Genomic DNA, 24,397 nt, shown 5'->3' with positions numbered 1-24,397 from the left:
AGGAAGACAAAATTCTGGTAACTACAGGCTTGCTAACTCATCAGCTTCTGCTTCCTATCCAAAATCCAGAAGCAGGACCACCCTGGTAGACCCACCCTTATAATCTACTTCCACCCCAGAAAACGCCTTTCATTCTACCTTGACTCTATTCTTTCTCCTCTGGTCTAGTCCCTTCCCACTTTCATCCATCACACCTCAGCTACCCTCCGGCACGTTGAGCATTTCCAATGGCCTGGTCCCAACAGACTCACCTTTACCCTGGATGTACAATCTCTTTGCACCTCTTTCCTACATCTGTATGAGAGCTCTCTGCTTTTTCCTGAACAAAGACACAACATGTTTCTCTCCAGCAATGCACCCAGTCACCTAGCTGAGTTTGTTCTCATATTGAACAAACTCTCCTTCAGCTACACTCACTACTCCAGATCAAAGATATATTGTGGTCTCCTGATATGGAAGTCAAAGATCCAGTTGCAGAGGGGGGTGATGGTGCCGAGCTGCAATCAATAAGCAGCAGACTGACATGTTTTGCTGTTGTCTAGGTTCAAGGTGGGCACGTGGCCAAATGGTCAAGGCACTCAACTAATGACCTGAAGGTTGTGAGTTCGAGCCCCAGCCGAGGTAGCATGTTGTGTCTTTGAGCAAGGCAGTTAATCACACATTGCTTTGCGACGACACCGGTGCCAAGCTGTATGGGTCCTAATGCCCTTCCCTTGGACAACACTGGTGTCGTGGAGAGGGGAGATGCAGCATGGGCAACTGCTGGTCTTCCATACAACCTTGCCCAGGCCTGCACCCTGGAGAGTGAAGACCTTCCAGGCGCAGATCCACGGTCTCGCAAGACTAACGGATGCCTTACTAGGTTCAAGGTTCAAAAGTACATATATATCACCATATACAACCCTGACATTTCTTTTTTTGCGGGCATAGTCAATAAATCCAATAGATGCAATAGAACCAATGAACGGCCACACTAACAGGGCAGACAACCAATGTTCAAATACAAAAAAAAGAAATAATTAATTAACAGATCATATTATTAAATTTAAAAATAAATAAATAAACCATGCGAATAGCTTCACTAAATAAATAGATAGGTAAATAGATAGATAGATAAATAATTAAATGGAATGAATGATAAATATCAAGAACACGAAGTGAATGGTCCTTGAAAGTGAGCCAATAGGTTGTGGGAACAGTTCAGTGATGGGCCATGTGAAGTTTAGCCTCTCTGTTTCAAGAATCTGATCATTGAGGGGTAATAATTGCTCCTGGACCTAGTGGTGCGAGTTCTGAAGCTCCTGTACCTTCTTTCTGATGGCATCAGTAGGAAGAGAGCATGACCTATGTGGTGGGGGTCCTGGATGACGGATGCTGCTTTCCAGTGACAACGCTCCAAAGCAGAGTGGAGAACCAGTGAGACTGCATCCGCTACAAACCTGTTGCGGTGATAGGCAAATTGCAGCAGATCCAGGTCCTTGCTCAGGCAGGAGTTAACTCTAGCCATGACCAATTATCTCTCCCGACAATAGTTGTTGAGGCAGCTCACCCGGCTCTCTAAGACAGAGATCACACTGTCACCAGCTGCTTATGCCCCTACTCTGCATTTCCCTACTCCCACATTCTTTTTCCTACATTCTCACTTCAGTTAACTCATTGACCAGGTAACCTATTTCAGTTTATCCCCACACCCTATCAGAAACATTTCCCATCTCCACCCTCCCTGCAGTTTAACAGTTTTTTGTCTCTTCAATCCTTCAATCTGAAACTTTGACTTTGTTTCTTTTCCCTCCGCCTGATCTGAATGTTTTCAGCATTTTCTGCACTCATATTGAGTTTCCAGCATCACATTTAAAAAAATTTTAACTTAGCATCTCTTTTAGGCAAGATGCTGAAAGCAATAATCAAGGAAGATATAGCCACTTAGAGAAGCCTAATGTGCTTTTATGAAGTGTAAAGCATGTTTTGCAAATATGCTAGAGTTCTACAAGGATATAAAAAGCAGAGTCTGTAGAAGGAAACTAGATGTAGTGAACATGGATTTTAAGAACGCAAACACGAGGAAATCTGCAAATGCTGGAAATTCAAGCAACAAACACAAAATGCTGGTGGAACGCAGCAGGCCAGGCAGCATCTATAGGAAGAGGTACAGTTGACATTTTGGGCCGAGACCCTTCGTCAGGACTAACTGAAAGAAGAGATAATAAGAGATTTGGAAATGGGAGGGGGAGGGGGAGGGGGAGATCCGAAATGATATGAGAAGGCAGGAGGGAGGAGGGATGGAGCCAAGAGCTGGAAAGTTGATTGGCAAAAAGGATACAAGGCTGGAGAAGGGAGAAGATCATGGGATGGGAGGACTAGGGAGAAAGAAAGGGGGAGGGGAGCCCAGAGGAAGATGGAGAGCAGGCAAGGAGTTATAGTGAGAGGGGCAGAAGGAGAAAAAAGAGAGAGAAAGAAAGCGGAAAAAATAAAAATATAAATAAGTCAATCAATCAATAAATCAATGTGATGGGGTAAGAAGGGGAGGAGGGGCATTAACGGAAGTTAGAGAAGTCAATGTTCATGCCATCAGGTTGGAGGCTACCCAGACGGAATATAAGGTGTTGTTCCTCCAACCTGAGTGTGGCTTCATCTTGACAATAGAAGAGGCAGTGGATAGACATGTCAGAATGGGAATGGGACGTGGAATTAAAACGTGTGGCCATTGGGAGATCCTGCTTTCTCTGGCGGACAGAGCGTAGGTGTTCAGTGAAACAGTCTCCCAGTCTGCGTCAGGTTTTGCCAATATATAGAAGGCCACACTGGGAGCACCGGACGCAGTATATCACCCCAGCCGACTCACAGGTGAAGTGTCACCTCACCTGGAAAGACTGTCTGGGGCCCTGAATGGTGGTGAGGGAGGAAGTGTAAGGGCACATGTAGCACTTGTTCCGGTTAAAAGGATAAGTGTCGGGAGGGAGATCGGTGGGAAGGGATGGGGGTGATGAATGGCCAAGGGAGTCACATAGGGAGCGATCCCTGTGGAAAGCAGAAAGGGGAGGGAGGGAAAGATGTGCTTAGTGGTGGGATCCCGTTGGAGGCGGTGGAAGTTACGGAGAATAATATGTTGGACCCGGAGGCTGGTGGGATAGTAGGTGAAGACCAGGGGAACCCTATTCCTAGTGGGGTGGCGGGAGAATGGGGTGAGAGCAGATGTGCGTGAAATGGGGGAGATGCGTTTGAGAGCAGAGTTGATGGTGGAGGAAGGGAAGCCCCTTCCTTTAAAAAAGGAAGACATCTCCTTCGTCCTAGAATGAAAAGCCTCATCCTGAGAGCAGATGAGGCAGAGACAGAGGAATTGCGAGAAGGGGATGACATTTTTGCAAGAGACAGGGTGGGAAGAGGAATAGCCCAGGTAGCTGTGAGAGTCCGTAGGCTTATAGTATACATCAGTAGATAAGCTGTCTCCAGATATAGAGACAGAAAGATCAAGAAAGGGGAGGGAGGTGTCGGAAATGAACCAGGTAAACTTGAGGGCAGGATGAATGTTGGAGGCAAAGTTAATGAAGTCAACAAGCTCAGTATGCGTGCAGGAAGCAGCGCCAATGCAGTCGTCGATGTAGCGAAGGAAAAGTGGGGGGCAGATACTAGTATAGGCTTGGAACATGGATTGTTCCACAAAGTCAACAAAAAGGCAGACATAGCTGGGACCCATACAGATGCCCATGGCTACACCTTTAGTTTGGAGGAAGTGGAAGGAGCCAAAGGAGAAATTATTAAAGGTAAGGAATAATTCCGCTAGACGGAGCAGAGTGGTGGTGGAGGGGAACTGGTTAGGTCTGGAATCCAAAAAGAAGCGGAGAGCTTTGAGACCTTCTTGGTGGGGGATGGAGGTATATAGGGACTGGACATCCATGGTGAAAATAAAGCAGTGGGGGCCGGGGGATCTTAAAATCACTGAAAAAATTCAGAGCGTGAGAAGTGTCACGAACATAGGTAGGAAGGGATTGAACAAGGGGGGATAAAACAGTGTTGAGGTATGCAGAAATAAGTTCAGTGGGGCAGAAGCAAGCTGAAACAATGGGTCTACCTGGACAGGCAGGTTTGTGGATCTTGGGTAGGAGGTAGAAATGGGAAGTGCGGGGTGTGGGAACTCTAAGGTTGGTGGCAGTGGATGGGAGATCCCCAGAGCTGATAAGGTTGGTGATGGTGTGGGAGACAATGGCTTGGTGCTCCTTAGTGGAGTCATGATTGAGGGGTGAATAAGAGGAGGTATCCACGAGTTGTCGCTGTGCCTTGGCAAGGTAGAAGTCAGTACGCCAGACTACAACAGCACCCCCCTTATCGGCGGGTTTTATAGTAAGATTAGTGCGGAGGGAGTGGCGAGCGGAGCGTTTGGAAGGAGTGAGGTTGGAATCGGAACAAGGTGCAGTGAAGTCAAGATGGTTGATGTCCCGTCGGCAGTTAGCAATAAAGAGATCCAGAGCAGGCAGAAGACCAGAGCGGGGGTGTCCATGAAGAGGAGGAGGGTTGAAGACGGGAGAGGGGGTCATCGATGGGGTGGGAGAGTCCTTGCCAAAGAAGTAGGCTCAAAGATGGAGCCGGCGGAAGAAGAGTTCAGCGTCATGGTGCACACGGAACTCGTTGAGGTGTGGGCGAAGGGGGACTAAGGTGAGGCCCTTACTGAGAACAGAGCTCTCTGCCTCTGTGAGTTGAAGGTCAGAGGGGGTGGTAAAGACCCAATACGGATGAGAAGTGGGATCAGAGGGGGGAGGGGGGAGGCTGGGGGTGTCAACGGAGAGGGGAGGGTTGGGGTGAGAGGAAGATGGAGCCTCTGAGGACCTAGGAGCTGACGATGGGATCTGAAGGAGACAGGGTTGCAGAGTATTGGTGGGGGAAGGGGAGACGGGAGTCACAATAGCAGCACATGAAGACCCGGCCTGGAGTTCAAGGCTGGAGTCGCAGCTGGTGGTTGCACAATCGCTGTGAAGGTGTCCATGGTCGTTGGAACCCACATTGATGGTGCTGGAGTCCGGGTTTTGAATATGCCCTGAGGTGTTGGAGCCGCCGAGATCAGTGGCGGGGGCCGCAATCCGAAGTTCATGCCTGCTAGCGTCAGAACCTGTCATGGTCTGGTCCGTGAAGTCCACGTTCCGGTTCACGGTCCGGTCCAGGGACATCCGGACTCCGGGTCTTCTGGCTGTCCCTTGTTTCAGCTGGGCTTAATCGTAGGCACCTGACGCTCGTCTTGGGGCCGGGGTGTGTGTGTTGGTTTGTGTTGTCAGTAGCCCTTTGGAGCAACCTGCTGCTGGAAGGCCAGAGCAGCCATTCGTGACCTCTAGCCCTGGTTGGAGGACCATCACTTCATGGAGCCTTGTTGTCTCTAGTTGGAGCAGTCATTGTGTTTCCGGGGCCAGCAAAGGTTGTTGGCCACCCTGAGACTCTGAGTCACCCCGGATTGAACTCCCTTCTTGTCCTCCATGGGGTAAGTCAGGCCGTCCTTGCTGTTACCCTGCGGTTGGATCGGTCCTTTCCTGTCCTTGCCTCCGTTAGGTAAGCCAGGCCATCTTTGCCGTTAACCTGAGGTTGGACTGTTCCCTTCCCCTCTCCATCTGAATCCCTGACAGTTTCCTTGGCAGTCATCCCAGCCCCGCATTCTAGTAAGTATCCCAGCCCGGCGTCCAAGGTAGGGGACCGGCCCTGTGCTCTAAGGAGGAGTCCTGGCTTTGTACTCAGGGGCCTAACCGAGCTGAGCCTCAAAGAACCCAAGCCTTGAAGAACCCTGTCCTCGCCTAGTTCCGGGGTCCGAGCCCAAGTCAAGACCCAGGTTTTGGGTCCTTGTCCAGTCTCTGGCTCGGAGTCCAAGCCCAGGCTCCTAGTTCCCAGTTCCTTATCCTGGTCCTGCTTTCCTAGCCCAAGACTGTGTTCCTGTCCCAGCTCCTAGTCGGTGTCCAGTCCCATCCCTAACTCTAGTCCAGTCCAGTTCCCAGTACTTCAGTGTCTGTGCCTTGCATTTGGGTCCGTTCCCAGTACCAACCGTACGACAGAGCCAGCAGGTGGAAGATCTTGTGATCCTTGCCTAATATGACAAGGTCAAAGAAACAGCAATTGCACACATGGATCTGACGGAGGATGAAATAATGGGCAGGTCCATTACAAACTGTGAAGAAAGTGTCCCAGAGGTGTGGAAGGGACTGGGATAGGGACGTCAAGTACCTTCTCATGGTGGAGAGGGTCACCTTCAGAGCTCGAAGGGAGAAACAATGGGAGGCAGAGTCAATTAAGTGTGGGTACCTGGGATCCTCAGAAGGTCCAAATTGAGAGGCTCAGATATGAATCCTGAGTAAGTTGGCAGTGGAGGCACGTTCCAAGGAAGGATATATGGCTGTAGTAGTGAGTCTGGGTCAAAATATGGTCGAAAAGTAGAAGGGCCAAAGAAATTTTAGATGGGGTGCAGTGAGAGAGGGTTTCACTAAACTCCCATCGAAGAGAAGAATTAAACTTCTTCAGTGTAGGCATCACTGGAAGAGGCTTCGCAGTAGTGAATTTAAAAACGCAAACACGAGGAAATCTGCAGACGCTGGAAATTCAAGCAACACACACAAAATGCTGGTGGAATGCAGCAGGCCAGGCAGCATCTATCGGAAGAAGTACAGTCGATGTTTCGGGCCGAGACCCTTCGTCAGGACTAACTGAAAGAAGAGACAGTAAGAGATTTGAAAATGGGAGGGGGAGATCTGAAATGATAGGAGAAGACAGGAGGGAGAGGGATGGAGCTAAGAGCTGGAAAGTTGATTGGCAAAAGGGATACAAGGCTGGAGAAGGGAGAGAATCATGAGATGGGAGGCCTAGGGAGAAAGAAAGTGGGGGGGAGCCCAGAGGAAGATGGAGAGCACGCAAGGAGTTATTGTGAGAGGGACAGAGGGAGAAAAAAGAGAGAAAGGGGAAAGAATTTAAAAAATTAATTAATTGATTAATTAATAAGTGATGGAGTAAGAAGGGGAGGAGGGGTATTAACAGAAATGAGAGAAGTCAGTGTTCATGCCATCAGGTTGGAGGCTACCCAGACGGAATATAAGGTGTTGTTCCTCCATCCTGAGTGTGGCTACGTCTTGACAGTAGAGGAGGCCGTGGATAGACATGTCAGAATGGGAATGGGACGTGGAATTAAAATGTGTGGCCACTGGGAGATCCTGCTTTCTCTGGCGGACAGAGCGTAGGTGTTCAGCGAAATTGTCTACCAGTCTGCATTGGGTCTCACGAATATATAGAAGGCCACATCGGGAGCACTGGACGCAGTATATCACCCCAGCCAACTCACAGGTGAAGTGTCGCCTCACCTGGAAGGACTGTCTGGGGGCCCTGAATGGTGGTGAGGGAGGAAGTGTATGGGCATGTGTAGCACTTGTTCCGCTTACAAGGATAAGTGCTGGGAGGGATGGGAGGAATGAATGGACAAGGGAGTCGCGTAGGGAGCGATCCCTGCAGAAAAGGGGGGGGGGTGGGGAGGGAAAGATGTGCTTGGTGGTGGGATCCCATTGGAGGTGGCAGAAGTTATGGAGAATTATATGTTGGATCCAGAGGCTGGTGGGGTAGTAATTGAGGGCAAGGGGAATCCTATCCCTGGTGGGGTGGTGGGAGGATTGTGTGAGAGCAGATGTGCGTGAAATGGGAGAGATGCATTTGAGACGTTAGTAGATAAGCTGTCACCAGAGATGGAGACAGAAAGATCAAGAAAGGGGAAGGAGATGTTGGAAATGGACCAGGTAAATTTGAGGGCAGGGTGAATGTTGGAGGCAAAGTTAATGAAGTCAACGAGCTCAGCATGCGTGCAGGAAGCAGTGCCAATGCAGTCGTTGATGTAGCGAAGGAAAAGTGGGGAACAGATACCAGTATAGGCTTGGAACATGGATTGTTCCACAAAGCCAACAAAAAGGCAGGCATAGCATGTACTTTAAGAAGGCATTTAACAATGTGCACAAGACCCGAGCCGCAGTATTTGGGGAAAATATGATAACATGGATTGAAGAATAATTGCCACACAGAAGATAGAGAAAGAGAACAAATGGGCTATTTTCTTGCTTCAAGGATGTAACTAGTGGAATGTTCCAAGGATAAGATCTGACCCTCAGTTACTTAGATCTGCACTATTGGCCTGGAGGAGGGGGCAGTGTGTAAGATATCCAATGACACAAAATTAGCTGGGAAGGCACATTGCCATGAGAACATTTTGTCTCTGCAACAGGATATAGATAAGTTAAGTGAGTTGGCAAAAACTTGGTAAATGGAGTTTAATGGGGGAAAGAGTGAAGCTCTGCTCTTCTGTAAAGGCAGCTATCATTAAGGATCCTCACCATCCGGGGCATGCTCTCTTCTCATTCCTACATCAGAGAAGGGGTCGAGGAGCCTGAGGACCCACACTCAGTGGTTCAGGAACAGATTCATTCCCTCTGTCATCAGATTTCTGAAAGGATGCTGAACCTACTATTCCTCTTTTGCACTATCTTTATTTAGAATTTATTGGAACTTGCAGCTTTTTTGTATGTCTTACACTGTATTTCTGCCACAAAACACCAACTTTCACAACTTATGTCAGTGATAATAGACCTGTTTCTGATTCTGGAGAAAGGCTGCAGGTAGACAAAAAAATGAGATATAGGTCCTTTGGACTTTAGAGAAATAAGGGGTGTTTTTTATCAAAATATTCTGGAGGGAATGGTAGGGTAAATATTGAGATATTTTCACTAGTGGGAGAATCTCAAAGTAGGGAACGTTGCTTCAAGAATGGAGCATGATCTTAAACTGAGATATATAGGAGCTTCTCACAGCAGATGGTGAGTCTCTGGAATTATCTACACTGGAGAGTTGTGGAGCCTGAATCACTGTGGCTATTCAAGGAAAAAAATGTTGATAAAGATCAGAGAATTCATGGTTACAGGGAACTGGCACAGATGGGGAGATGAGGTCTGGGATAGATCTGCCATGATCTTATTCAATGCCTGGGGAAGTTTGACAGACTGAGGGGCCTATTCCTGCTCCTATTTTGTTGTGTGTTTGTATGTTCTCAGCTGATGAATCATTTCTTTTTCATGCTGAACAAGACTTGGAAACAGAACTGAAAGGAGCCGTGACACAGAATATGTTCTGTATGGGAGCTTTAGTGTCCATCAGCAAGAGTGTTTCATTGATGCCACCATAGATCAAGTGCTGAAGATTGCTTCGGTGACAGGTACTGAAAGCTACTTGACTGCCTCCTCAACCATCTTCCAGTTGCAGATGCAGTTGTCTGTCATGCTTTGGTAGAAGTGATGCTACTTTGTTTGCTTCAATTATTTGCATGATCTGTATTTTGTTCCTTTCTTTTGCGCATCGAGTGTTGGTCTTTTATTTTTATTTTTATTCTTTCTTTCGGGTTTCTTGCTTTGTGGCCACTTGTGAACAGACAAATCTCAAAGTTGTACAATTTATATGTTCTTTGATAATAAATGTACTTGAAACTTTATTGAAAGAACGTCCGCAATAAATACACCCTCACACAATACGGATATTACGTGATGCTAAGTGGGAGAGACTCGTGAAGGATCTGGCAGCTTGTGCTATGGTACCACACAACATCCTGATTCTAATACTGAAAAATTGCTCTCCAGAAATAGTTGCTCGTTTTTAGATCCAGCAATAGCATCAACATAACAACGTGGAAAATTGCTTAGCTCCCGTTCACATCAAGCAGAGTAGATCCAGTTTGGCTAATTACCATGAAGGCAGTCTGCTTTCAACCATTAGCAAGTGACAGACGGTGTCAAGGACAATGCCATCAAGATGCACTTACCCAATAACTTGATCATTGATTCCAGTCTGACTCCAGATTTCATCATGATCTTGGCCCAATGTAGACCAAAGAGCTGAATGCCATACAACCATAAGATGTAGGAGCAGAATTAAGCCATTGGGCCCATCAAGTCTCCTCCGCCACTCCATCATGGCTGATTAACTATCCCTCTTGACCCCATTCTCTTGCCTTCTCCCCATAACCTTTGACATCCCTACTAATCAAGAACTTATCAAACTCCCCCTTAAATATATCCAATGACCTTGCCTCAACAGCTGTCTATGGCAATGAATTCCACAAAGAATGTCAATGATAAAGTGAGGGCAACTGCTCCTGATATTGGAGTATGGAATTAAGGAGTCTTTGTAGAACTGAAGTAATGGGCATTACTTGCTACAGACACAGGAAGGTGTTTTTAATTACTGGCGTTTAATCATCACTGTGGGAGCTCCTCAGAGTGGTGTCCTTGGCTCAAATAGCTTCCATAATCTTCTTCTATCATAAAATCAGAAGTATTCACTATGTTCAATTCCATCTGCAAATCTTCATCAAAGAAGCATCAAGACACAGACGACAATCACCCATGGGCTGATATATAGCAAATGACATTTGTGACATAAGATTTTCAGACAATAAGCACAATGACCATTACCACCTATCCTTGAAACTGACTGGATTTGCCATCGCCCACCAACAGCTGGAGACTATACTGTGGCTACAAGAGCAGGGCAAAGGCTGGGTATCCTTTGGCAAGTGATTCATTCTGTGACACCTCAGAGCTATTCCCCTATCCAAAGCAGGGGTTCCCACCCTTTGTTGTGCCATGGAGCCTTACCACTAATCAAGGTGTCCGTGGATCCCAGTCTGGGAAAACCCCAAACCTTCATTCCCTCTGCCACTGTCCCATCTACAAAGTGCACTGTAGTAATTCCCATGGGCTTCTCTGGCAGCACTTCTCAGAGCACAATCTCTGCCATCAAGAAGGACAAGAGTTGCCTGAGGAACACCACCCCTCCAAGTCACACCAACCTGACTCGGAAATATAAAGCAATGAACAGTGACCACAGGAGCAGGAGCTCCTGCCCACAACGCAGTGTCAAACTAAATATATTACTCGTCAAGTGCCCACTAATCTCTTCAGCCTACACAATGTCCATATCATGCACAGTTAGCCTATCTAAGGACCTGTTGAATGCTCCCCCACCGCCACCTCAGGCAGCACCTTCCAACCTCTCGCACCTCTCTGTGTGAAATACTTACTCCCCACAACACCTTTGAACTTATCCTTTCCCTCACCTTAAATGCGTGCTTTTTGGTATCAGACTACATACGGAATGTAACTCGTAGTGTATCATCAATGGAATTCCCTACCAATCAGCATTATTGAAGTAGCTTCCCCAAAAGAATTACAACAGTTCCAGAAGCAGCTCAGTTCCAGCTTCTCAAAGACAAAATGGGATGGACAGAAATGCCTCGACACCCAGAACCCACCAAAAAATGAACAAATTTTGGGGCAGATTAAATTACAATGGAAGAGGGTTTGAACAGAGAAATTAACTTAGGATGGCTTCAACATCTGGCAGAGAAAATGAGCTGAGAAAACCACTTACATTATAAGAGAAAGAAACAATTATAGATCATAGACCATAAGATGATAAGGTATAGGAGCAGAATTAGGCCATTTGGCCTGTCAAGTCTGTTCCACAATTTCATCATTGGCTGATCCAATTTTCCTCTCAGCCCCAATCTCCTGCCTCCTCCCAGTATCCCTTCTTGCCCTGACCAGTCAAGAATCTATAAACCTCTGCCTTAAATATACATAAAGACTTGGTCTCCACAGCTGCTTGTGGCAGAGAATTCCACAGATTCACCACTTTCTGGCTACAGAAATTCCTCCTCACCTTTGTTCTAAAATGATGCTCCTCTAATCTGAGACAGTGCCTCTGGTCTTAGACTCTCCCACCACAGGAAGCATCCTCTTCACATCCACTCTATCAAGGCCATTCAACATTTAATGTTTCTAAAAGATCCCCCCCCCCCTTATTCTTCAGAATTCTAGTGAATACAGGCCCACAGCAATCAAATGCTCTTCACATGACAAGCCATTCAATCCTGGAATCATTTTGATGAACCTCCTTTGAACCCTCTTCAGTTTCAGCACATCCTTTCTAACGGCTCACAATACTCCAAGTGAGACCTCACCAGTGCTTTATAAAGTCTTAACATTACATTCTTGCTTTTATATTCTAGTCCTCTTGAAATGAATGCTAACATCACATTGCCTTCCTCACCACAGACTCAATCTGCAAATTAACCTTTAGGGAATCCTGCACAAGGACTCCCAAGTCCCTTTGCGTTTCAGTTTGTGCCTCATGAAGCAGATTACATCTCCTCCACCCCTGCCCACAAGCTTCTCCATCTGTTCTCTTAGATTGAAGATGATCATGCTTCTCATTCACCTATCCAGCTACTTTCAGATCTTGCCGTTCAGTTTTAGTGCTCCCAGACACCACCAAGCCAAGCAGATGACACAAAATGTATTGAAATACCCATCGAGTTTGATGTGAAAGAAAGTTAATCTCAGGGTAGTATATATATTTTGATAATAAATTTACTTTGACCTTTGAATTTCAAATAGCCTGAGCTTATGCTGACCACCTCATTCAATATCCTTTATTTTTCTGGAATCCAGTGAGAACCTTTCAAGAGATCTTTAACAGGTTCAGGAGTTCAATGCAAATTTCAAAACCACCCCATGTTTGCAGAAGTAACTGTAAACACATTGGATAGAAAAGCAACACATTTTCGCTGGGTTAAAGGAACTACAATGGCCATTTGCTGTGGCACAGAGAAAAAAAAATGGATTCTAAGCATTTTCCCATAATCCTGAATTGAACTGAATTGACTTTATTTCTTACATCCTTCACATACATGAGGAGTAAAAATCTTTGTTGTGTCTCCATCTAAATGTGCAATGTGCAATCATAGTAATTTATAATAAGCATCTTCAGTGATGCTCTCTTCAGATTTAGACATGCTGTCCTGCAATTGCACAGAAAAAGCCTCTACTTTCTTAGAAGTTTACAAAGATTCAGCATGGCTTTTAAAACTTTGACAAATTTTTATAGATGTATGGTGGACGGTGTATTCACTGGCAGCATCACAGTCTGGTGTAGACCTTTGAATAGAAAGACCTACAAAAAGTAATGAATACAGCCCAGTTTATCATGGTAAAAGGCCTCCCCACCACTGCGTACATCTACACGGAGGGTTGTTGCAGGACAGCAGCATCCATCATCAGGGACTGTCACTACACAGGTCATACTCTCTTCTCACTGCTGCCATCAGGAAGAAGGTGCAGGAGCCTCAGGGACTACGCCACCAGGTTCAGGAACAGCTCTAACTCCTCAGCCATCAGGTTCTTGAACCAAAGAGGATAGCTTCAATCAACTTCACTTGCCCCATCACTGAACTGTTCTCACAACCCATAGACTCACTTTTAAGGACTCTTCATCTCATGTGCTGGATATTTATTGCTTATTTATTAACTTTTTTCCTTTTATGTTTGTTGTCTTTTGCACACTGATTGCCTTTTTGGATATAGCCATTCATTGATTCTGTTATGATTATTGGATTTATTGAGTGTGCCCTTAAAAAAAAAACAAATCTCAGGGTCGTATATGGTGACATTACTTTGATAACAAACTTACTTTGAACCTTGAACCCTCAAACTGCGGAGGTAATTAAACATCAGGCGACACTGTAGTATAGCGATTAGCATAGCACTATTACAGTGCCAGTGACCCCTATTCAGTTCCCTCTGCTGCCTGTAAGGAGCTTGTACCTTCTCCCCATGACTGCGTGGGTTTCCCTGGGTGCTTTGATTCCCTCCCGCAAGGGCATAAGGGCCAATAGATTAATTGGTCACATGTCATATCTCTGAATAAATAGAAAACCACATTGGTGGTCTCGGGTCATGTACAGACCAGACCAGGTAAAGATGGCAGATTTCCTTTTGAGTAAGGCATTAGTGAACCAGGCCGATGTGGACAAAATTTCTATTAGATTCCTGGTTGCTATTACTGATACATGCTTTTCCTTTAAATTCCAGGTTTATTCAATAACTTCATTTTAATTTCCCCAGTTCCCAGTGTGGGATATGAACTGCTATTTTTGGATTAATACTGCAGAAACTCTAGCGATCCATCCAATTTTGGATGGATAATTGCTGGCCATTCTGGAATTGGTTTATGCTAAATGAAGCCAAGGAAAGTGAAGGTTAAGATCCTTAAAGGATGGAGCATACAGCATTAAAAAGAAAGGCTTATTCAGCCAAGTGGTGCCTGTCAATGTTAAACAGACACTACCCTTCACCAGATTTGATGTTAGGTCAAATAATCATCTAAGCTCATAGATTATGGGAAGACCATACTCTTTGAATAATTTGTGTGATTTCTTTCAAGTTAAGGGACCACACTGCAACACAAACTCCGGTCCAAGGTATAATGTCTTACTGGATCTACCAAAGAAGAATTGAAAAATACCCTTCAGGAAAGGCAAGCTAGTTAAATAGTGGCAAGAGTGAATGAAGTATCACTCTACAATAAATAGTCTTTATATTTGTTCTTCACCGTTTTCAAAGTTTTATTTGCAAAAGATTAGTGCTTTGGGGCGTGGCATTTTGGAGAGAAAAAATAGATATTAATTATTCTCTAGGCAAAAAATCTGAGAGCAATTTGTGGTGATTAATGAGATACTTGCAGTAGATGGAGCCCTGATCTTAATAGTAATATACTTGTAGAGGATAGGCCACCTCCCGTAAATCACAACTGGAGCCGTCTCATACTCCATTCAAGGGCAGTTTTGTAAAGTGATAACTGATTATTGACAGATTATGCTGCAAAAGTGTAACAATGTCAATAAAATTTCAGTGAAAATTTAACTTGAGTGTATATTGACAAAGCACATAATATTTTCCTTAATACGTACAGAAGAGTTCCTTTGCCTGCACTCAAAATTCAAAGTCCTTTAATTTTATCGTGTCAGTCTGTTCATATGCTGCATGGTCAATCATTCTGCCTTTGGCCCTCTTGTTCTGAACCTAATTCACATACACATGCACAGAAGGGAAATACAGTGAGATTGAATATAAGTTCACCTCAGTAGTCACTTTTACTGTGGCAACTATCTAGCACTTACATGTTTGCAACAAGCTGAAACCTATATTAAGCAATATTCGGTTTATGTTGTAATGTAGTGGTTCTGTATTCACAACATCTGCTCTGTGTTAGTTTGGGAATCTGTCTGAGACACTAGATGGGTGTTCTTCACCGTCTGCCAAATAGGACTTTAACATTCTATCACTGGCCAGAAGTGGGCTTTGTTAAGGTTCTCAAGTTGCCTATGGTTACAAGTACAGCTCCATTTTATTTTTGTTTGCTTGTAGAGAAGTTTCAGACTCTTCCTGGTATTGTTACTGTTTGATCTAGCGAAGGCTTCAATTTGACAGTCAGAATGTTTGTAACTGAAGAAGATTTGCATCCCTTTGTAAAGTGGGGGTGGGTGGCACTGTGCTTGTTTATTTTTTTAATTAAATTTACTGACTTGGTCTTCCCAGCGCCCTCTATGAAATTCGCAATAATGTTGTCTCTAATGATTATGGTCTCTGCTTGTCTCTCAGATAAATACTGTACAATTAAGTTGAGGGAAATATCATCAGCTAAGTGTACTCACCACTTTAGATAACATCTGCCAGGTTGTTGATCAAGAGATTTTGGCAATATCCTGCAGCTCTGTGATCAATACTTTAAGGCTTATATCCTTAAGCAGGGTGGGGAGTGAGGACGATAGGGCTGAGGGTTTGTGTCGATAACCAGTTCAGTAGCATTCCACAGAAAAAAAGAATTAGACACAGGGGAAGATTATCTGGCCCTTCAAGTCTGATCTGTCATTCATCATGATCATGGCTGGTCTTCCACTTCAATACCACTTTCTGAACTATTCCCGTATCTCTTCATATCCAGCCATCTATTGATCTATGCTGTGAACAAACTCAATGCTCTATCATCCACAGCCCTCCAGGGTAGAAAATTCCAAAGAATTACCACTGCCTGCAAGGATGGATTTCTCCCATCTCAGCCCTAAAAGTCCTGACATGCTGATTCCTGCTTCCAGATTACTCAGCCAGAGGAACCATCCTCTCTGCATCTAACCTGCTGAGCCCTGTGAGAATTCTGTAAATTTAATGAGATAACTTTACATTCTTCTCATACGGGAGCATACAATTGCCTTTTCATGCATTTTAATTTTGATTGTGGTTTCCTTCGGTAGGAAAGCAGATTTCAGATGGAAATAGAGAGAAAGCAGCGGGAGGAGAGAGAGCAGCGCGCCGCACGTGCGCAGCCCTCTGGTGAAAAATTATATCATATCCGTTAAATAGGGGCGGTGGACAATTCTGATTTGATGGAGACGGACGTGAAAGCACAGAGGAACATCTGGAAAAATTTCTGAAATGCTCATTCGCTGCTGTCGTTACTGCGTGGTCGGGAATCTTCCGGAGGGAAGGCCTGAAAGTCTCTGGCTTTGCCTGCTGTTGGCGACCGAGATTGAGGTCAAATCGTTCGGACAGAGATGGTGTTCAGTACTCGGTGTCAGAGAGCTGATTCAGAGGCTCGAAGTTTTCGGATGACTCAGAGACGGACCGTGGTCGGGCATGGCAGGGAGAGTTTTTCGTCCTTCTCCTGTCTGCATGAGATGTGGGACATTTGAGAGACTTTGAACTTTCTACTGTGCTCATGGACTTCTTCATCAAGTTATGATATTGTTACACTGTTGTAACCATATGTTATAATTATGTGGTTTTGTCAGTTTTTTCAGTCTTGGTCTGTCCTGTGTTTTGTGATATCACACCGGAGGAAATATTGTATCATTTCTTAATGCGTGCATTACTAAATGACAATAAAAGAGGACTGCGTGTCTTCATTATCTTAAAAAAAGTAAGATTGATGTAAAATTGCATTTGGGAAATAGTGACAATTGGGATTGGAAGCGATTACCAGCATCTCCCTGCATTATGACCAGGCATATAGATGAGGGTAGTGCAGTGGATGTGATCTATATGGATTTTAGTAAGGCATTTGACAAGGTTCCACACGGTAGGCTTATTCAGAAAGTCAGTAGGCACAGGATCCAGGGAAGCTTGGCCAGGTGGATTCAGAATTGGTTTGCCTGCAGAAGGCAGAGGGTGGTGGTGGTGGAGGGAGTACATTCAGATTGGAGGGTTGTGACTAGTGGTGTCCCACAAGGATCGGTTCTGGGACCTCTACTTTTCGTGATTTTTATTAACGACCTGGATGTGGGGGTAGAAGGGTGGGTTGGCAAGTTTGCAGACAACACAAAGGTTGGTGGTGTTGTAGATAGTGTAGAGGATTGTCGAAGATTGCAGAGAGACATTGATAGGTTGCAGAAGTGGGTTGAGAAGTGGCAGATGGAGTTCAACCCGGAGAAGTGTGAGGTGGTACACTTTGGAAGGACAAACTCCAAGGCAGAGTACAAAGTAAATGGCAGGATACTTGGTAGTGTGGAGGAGCAGAGGGATCTGGGGATACATGTCCACAGATCCCTGAAAGTTGCCTCACAGGGGGATAGGGTAGTTAAGAAATCTTATGGGGTGTTAGCTTTCATAAGTCAAGGGATAGAGTTTAAAAGTCGTGATGCAATGATGCAGCTCTATAAAACTCTGGTTAGGCCACACTTGGAGTACTGTGTCTAGTTCTGGTTGCCTCACTATAGGAAGGATGTGGAGAGAAGGGGGATGAGAAGAGACATGATAGAGGTATACAAGATATTAAGAGGAATAGATAGAGTGGAAGCCAGTGCCTCTTCCCCAGGGCACCACTGCTCAATACAAGGGGACATGGCTTTAAGGTAAGGGATGGGAAGTTCAAGGGGGATATTAGAGGAAGATTTTTTACTCAGAGAGTAGTTGGTGCATGGAATACACTGCCTGAGTCAGTGGTGGAGGCAGATACATTAGTGAAATTTAAGAGACTGCTAGACAGGTATATGGAGGAATTTAAGGTGGGGGGTTATATGGGCGGCAGGGTTTGAGGGTCAGCACAACATTGTGGGCCAAAGGGCCTGTACTGTGCTGTACTATTCTATGTTCTATATTATGGTCATGTGGGTTAGAGAATTTAATCCTGATGGAATTCATCAAGCACTACCTAAGTGTTTGAGAAGCAAAAGAACCGAAGCTCTGGATCTGTGAGTCCACTGGGCAAGTCAGAGACCCATCGTCTGTGAGGCAACTTGAGGCAGGAGGCCCAGGGTTGACCTGTCTGTACATGTGAGTTTAGCGGTGAGGAAAGGAACTTGCTTTGCTGTTTTTCTTCAGCTGCTGTTGTTGTGTCGTTGTTGCTTGTGGTGTTTTGCTGAGCGTGCTACGTTAGTGCTGGAATGTGTGGCGACAGTTGTGGGCTACCCACAAGCCCTCAGCACATCCTTGGGTTATGTTAGTTGTTAACGCAAATGGCATATTTCCCTGTATGCTTTGACGTATATGCGATAAATAAATGAATCTGAAATTTAATCACGTCTCCTCATCATCTCACATCCCTGTAGGTAATCTTCACTGCAAAGCACCCCATTTGTGGCAAGGATGTCTCTTGTTGGGTAAGGAGAGCAAAACTGTTCAAAATACAGAGGATTTTGGTTAACTGGGCCATCAGTTAATCAGAGCAGCTGTTTATTTGGGACAACTCTTAAAGAACAAACTGAATCGAGAAAGTAGCCAGGATACCCTTCTGTTTGGATGAGATCTACAGTGAGATCCGGTGGTCAGGAAGGTGGTTCTGTTCTGCAACACTACAGGGAGAGTGAAGAGCATGACAAGGCACAGTTATGGTCATCCATCGCAACCAAGGAAGACCCCAGTTGTAATGTCTACACATCCCACAGGACTCAGACTTCTGAGGTTAAGAGGAGAGAACTACTCCAGTGCAATGGCTTTTCCACTTAAAAAAAACTCTCCCACACAGGTTTCCTGTTATTATCAGATATGACCAACAACCACCAGTAGTATTGGTAGTGCTCTAATTTGTTCTGTACTTCGTTTAAATACATAATTTGTTACTCAGTTAAATGGTAGTTTGTCATTTTTAATCCCTTCTTAAGAATGGCCAACTTCTGCTCCTTTGTTTTATGGTCTTAACTATTCCCATGAAACTTTGGTTAGTTGAGGCAGCCGCTTAATTGGGTCAAAATGTACTGGACCCGATGTGTCCCAATTATCTAGAATCTACTTAGTCCAGTTGCAGCCTCACCAACACCCAACATAATCACAGTAATCTTTACTCCTGTTCTCAATTTCTCATGTAATAGAAATCAGCATAACAATAGCCTTCCTAATTGCTTGGCACACCTACATACTCAGTGACTTGACCTAGTTTCAGGAGCTGGACTTCAGTACCTCCCTCTGCGACTGGATACTCAACTCCCTCAGTGCAGACCTCAGTCAGTGAGGATTGGTAGCAACATCTCCTCTTCTCTGACCAGCAGCATAGACCTCAACCACAAGGCTGCATGCTTAATACCCTGCTGTACTCTCTACACACATGACTGTATGGCTAAGCCCCAATACTACCTTCAGATTTGCCGATGACAGTGCTGTTGTTGGATGAATCACAGATGACAATGAGTCAGTTTACTGTAGGTCACCTGGTGGAGTGGTGTGGCAACAGTTTCTTGCTCAGCGTCAACACAATTGAATAGCTGACTGTTGAAGTCAGAAAGGGGAGGAGGATGAACATGCAACAGTCTACATTGTGAGATCAGCAGTGGAGAGAGTCAGCAGTTTAATTTCCTGGGTGTTAACATATTGGACTTCTGGGCTTAGCACTCGTAAGGAAAACACATCAGCATCTTTATTTTCATGGGAGGCTGGTTTTATTGTCAAACACTCTAACAAACTTGCAGTTGTATTATTAAATGTATCCTGGCTAGTTGCATCATGGCCTGGTAGAACAATTCGAATGCTGCAGAAAATAATGGATTCTGCCCAGTACATCACGAGTACTTGCCTCCATGCCATTAGTAGTATCTATAAGAATCGCTTCCAAAAAAAGGTAGCATCCCTCAAATGTCCCCACCATCCAGGCCACGCCATACCTTCACATCTTCTATTAGGCAGGAGGTACAGAAGCTTAAGGTCCCACACCACACGATTCAAGAACAGCTCATTCCCTTCAACCATTCAGTTATTGAACCAACTGGCAAAATCTTGAACAATCCTTGTACTAGAACAGGCTTTGTTATTTTTCCATTCAGCTTGTGATTTTTTCCTAAAAATTGTCTATCATTTATGACACATTTATGTTTTTCTTGTGAGTGCTGCTTATATAATGCTATGAGCTTGTGAAGTTGCTGTAAGCAAGCTTTTCATTTACACATATGTACGACCTGTGCAAGGAGAAGGAAAACTCTGATTTTAAAACCTCCGCTGCCTTGTGGCCATACCCACCCATGGGAAAGGCTTCAGGAGTAAACCCTGAGGAAGAAATCTGGAGCTGGGGTCCCTAAGGCAGTTTGATGTTGTTTACAACTTCACTCTGGCAATCTCTGTGATGACACTGACTAAAAAATAACGCATTCGCCACGGCTCAGAAGCAATAATCTAGAACTAAATTAATACTGCTCCTTTAACAGTGCCTACATAAATCACTGATCTTTTTCCCGGGACATGGACGAAGGGTACCAGGTAGCATTGTTCTCACCATGCCTCAAATCTACACCTGACAAGGCTGGAAAAAAAAAGGAAGAGAGTTAAATACAGTTACAAAGAAACGCTAATTGGCTGGAATGTGTGCATTCTGGCATGTGTGATTGCTGCCTTCTTTCAGCTGCCCACCCTGCCAGAGCGCCCTGAATCCGCGGCAGTGTCTGCGGTTGTGAAACAACCTGGCAAAATGACACTTAGCTCCCCTCTGCCAAGCTGCTGAAGTGGATTGTGAATATGGGGCCCATTCACCAATCCCTGCACTAGCCACAGCTTGCCGACCTGAGAAGGAGCCATTTATTCTCACTCAGAAGTCACAAAAGTTCATCTTTTACCTCAAGGAGCTGGCATAAGAATGTGAAGGATAAATATAATGACACACGTGGTATACAGAATGAGGTAATTCAGCCCACAGTGCTTGTGCCAACTCTCACAAAACATTTCACCAAATTTTTGAAAGAATAGAGAAACGTAACTGCGAAGGGCAAATGGAAAAGGAAGCTACAAATGATCTTGTCTTAGTTTCCAAGCATTAACGCTTCTTTAATCATTCAAAGTAATGGGCAAGGTGTAGCTGCAGCCTGTACTATCAACAGCACTTATTGAAAGGCCAAGGTAGATGGAACGTGGGGAGGATGTTTCCAATAGTGAGGGAGTCTAGGACCAGAAGGCACAGCCCCAGAATAGAAGGACATCCCTTCAGAATAGAAATGAGGAATTTTTTTAGCCAGAGGGTGGTGAATCTGTGGAATTCATTGAAACAGGCAGCTGTGGAGCCAAGTCTTGGGTATATTTAAAGCAGTTGATGGTTTCTTGATCAGTAACAGCATCAAAGGAAACAGAGAAAAGTCAGAAGAATGGGGTCAAGAAGGATAATGAATCAGCCATGACGGAAAGGTGGAACCAACTCGATGGGCTGAATGGCCTATTTCTGCTCCCATGTCTTATTTCCTTTTTAATCTATTGCTCAACAATCAGCTTGGTTCTGCTTAAGGCATCATATAATGTTGAGTGGACTAAGGAAGATAGAGTCCATAGATAAGGAGCAAAGAGCCCAGGATTCATGTGACTTTATTTAGAAAGTATTCCTGAAGATTGTGGTGGTAAATATTTACTGATGTTAGTAAATATGTGCACCCTCCAGACAAGGAATCAATATAAAATAATCCACAGGAGAAGCAACCGAGACAAGCACTTCAGTAAACCTTTTGGCAGCCTTTCTGTGCCAGGTTCCACATCCATCCACTCCGAGGCTGTCTGCAGTGACCCGCCTGTCAACACCAGGCCAGCCCCGTGAGATCATTCAAAGAAAGTCATTGAGAAAGCGATGAAGCAGCAGGATGTGCTTGGTCAATTGGAGCTGAAGAAGGGAACGGGCTCATTCAGCTCACTGTCCGAGAGATGTGCCAGCACGTCAACAAGGCACAATGAGCCACCAAGCACTTGAGGAGGTACATCTCTGCTTCGCTGCCAAAAGGGAGGCTAATTTGCTAAATCACCATCTCCAGGGAAAGCCATCCCATGCCAATCATGGTGAAAGCGTACCAGGGAACTCTTCTTAAAGACACATCGTCTTTGTTTGAAGAGGTGGGGCTGGGTCTTCATCCAATATGTCCACACAGTACTCCACCTCACTTCTAAAAAGATTCCTGCTGAAGGGGAACTATCCTACAGGATAAATGGGAACCTATCCCAGCTCCCTGTGTCCCCTCCAAACCAAAGTCACTCCAAATATAGTCGTCAAGCTGCAACGTGCAAATGGTCACAGTAATAGTCAACTTTCCATCTGCACAAATCAAAGTAAATTTATTATCAAAGCATGATCTGGTAGTATATAACCATACACTACCTAAAGATTCAGTTTCTTGCAGGCATTAACAGGAAAATAAAGAAGTACAATAGAATTAATGAAAAACTATACATAAACAGACAACCAATATGCAAAATAATCCAAATTGTGCAAAAACCAAATAAATAAGTAAACCGGAGAACATGAGTTGTAGAGTCTTTGAAAGTGAGTCCATAGGTTGTGGAATCAGTTCAGAGTTGAGGTAAATGAAATTATTCCTGCTTGTTTAGGAGCCGGATGGTTGTGGGGTTTAGCAGCTGGATGGTTGCTGAACCTGGTGTCATAGGACCCAAGTCTCCTGTACCTCCTTCCTGACAGAGCCAGTGAGAAGAGAGCATAACCTGGATGGTGGGAGTCTTTGATGATGTCAGCACAGGTACACAAGCGCATAGCATTATATAAACAGTATTCACAAAAAGAAACAGGAAATAAATATAAATTAAACACAAGTTTTATAAGAACTGTCAACTGCCGCAGGAAAGCAGCATCTAACATCAGGGATCCCCACCACCCAGGTGATGCTCTCCTCTTGCTACTGTAATCAGGAAGGTGGTACAGGAGCCTTAGGACTCACACCACCAGATTCGGGAACAGTTACTACCTCTCAACCACCGGTTCCTTGGACCAGAAGGGATAACTTCATTCAACTTCACTTGCCCCAACACTCAAATGTTCCCACAACCTATGAGCTCATTTTCAAGGACTCATGCTCTTGATATTTGTTGCTTACTTAAGTATTATGGTTTTTTGTTTTTTTTCTTTTTGCATTTGCAGAGTTTGTTGTCTTTTGCACATTGGTTGTACTATGTATCGGTCTCGCGTGTGCATTTTCAATCCTTTGTGTTCATTTACTGTGCATGCCCATAAGAAAATTAATCTCAGAGATGTATATGGAGACATATACGTATGTATTTTGATAATAAATTACTTTGAACTTTGAGAAATGGAACAATTAGAACCAAAAAAAAATCACTGGCAAGAGAAAATCTGCAGATGCTGGAAATCCAAGCAACGCACGCAAAATGCTGGAGGAACTCAGCAGGACAGGCAGCGTCTATGGAAAAGAGTACAGTTGACGTTCCAGCCGAGACCCTTCATCAGGCCTGGAGAAAAATGATGAAGTCAGAGAAAGAATATTGGGGGAGGGAAGGAAGAAACCGGGAGGGGGTGGGGGGAAGGGGGGAAGTAAAGAGCTGGGAAGCTGAATGGTGAAAAAGATCAAGGACTGGCGAGGGGGAACCTGATCGGAGAGGAAGAGGCTATGGAAGAAAGGGAAGGGGGATGAACACTAGAAAGAAGTGATGAGCAGGTAAGGAAATAAGGAGAGAGAGGGAATAAGGAATGGTGGAGGGGGGTGTGGGGGATGGGGGCATTACCAGAAGATCGAGGAGCCTATGTTCATCCCATCAGGTTGGAGACGACCCAGATAGAATATAAAGTGTTGCTCCTCCAACCTGAGCGTGGCCTCATTGTGACAGTAGAGGAGATCACTGATCTCCCTCTCAGCACTTATCCTTGCAAGTGGGACAAGTGCTACACCTGCCCTGACACCTCCTCCCTCACTACCACTCAGGGCCCCAAACAGTCCTTCCAGGTGAGGCAACGCATCACCAGCGAGTCATCTACCGTATCCAGTGCTTCTGGTGTCATCTACTGTATCTGGTGCACCCAGGGTGGCCTCCTGTATATCGGTGAGATCCAATGTAGATTGGGAGACCCTACGCTCTACGCTGAGCACCTACGCTCCATCTGCCAGAAAAAAGGGGATCTCCCAATGGCCACCCATTTCAATTCCTCTTCCCGCTCCCATTCTGACATGTCAGGTCATGGCCTCCTCTACTGCCGTGATTTCTTCCTCCCACCCCACCTTCCCACCTTCTTACTCTGACTTCTCATCTTTTTTTCTCCAGTCCCAATGAAGGGTTTTGGCCTGAATCATCAACTGTTTACTCTTTTCCATAGATGC

The 24,397-nt window shown here is 45.0% G+C and overlaps 1 long non-coding RNA gene across 1 annotated transcript in view; it reads left to right on the top strand.

The window, feature by feature from the left end:
• Positions 1–18,865, top strand: part of LOC140196083 (uncharacterized) — a 30,090-nt gene extending 11,225 nt beyond the window's left edge. Inside the window, exons 2-3 of the long non-coding RNA XR_011885609.1 lie at positions 9,081–9,208; positions 18,431–18,865. This is a non-coding gene — a long non-coding RNA (uncharacterized lncRNA). The remainder of the gene's footprint in view (positions 1–9,080; positions 9,209–18,430) is intronic.
• Positions 18,866–24,397: the final 5,532 nt, after the last annotated feature.

The sequence above is a fragment of the Mobula birostris genome, chromosome 4 (genome assembly GCF_030028105.1).
Source record: "Mobula birostris isolate sMobBir1 chromosome 4, sMobBir1.hap1, whole genome shotgun sequence".
In the NCBI taxonomy this organism is placed as follows: Eukaryota; Metazoa; Chordata; class Chondrichthyes; order Myliobatiformes; family Myliobatidae; genus Mobula; species Mobula birostris.
This window is presented reverse-complemented; position numbering and strand designations above follow the sequence as displayed.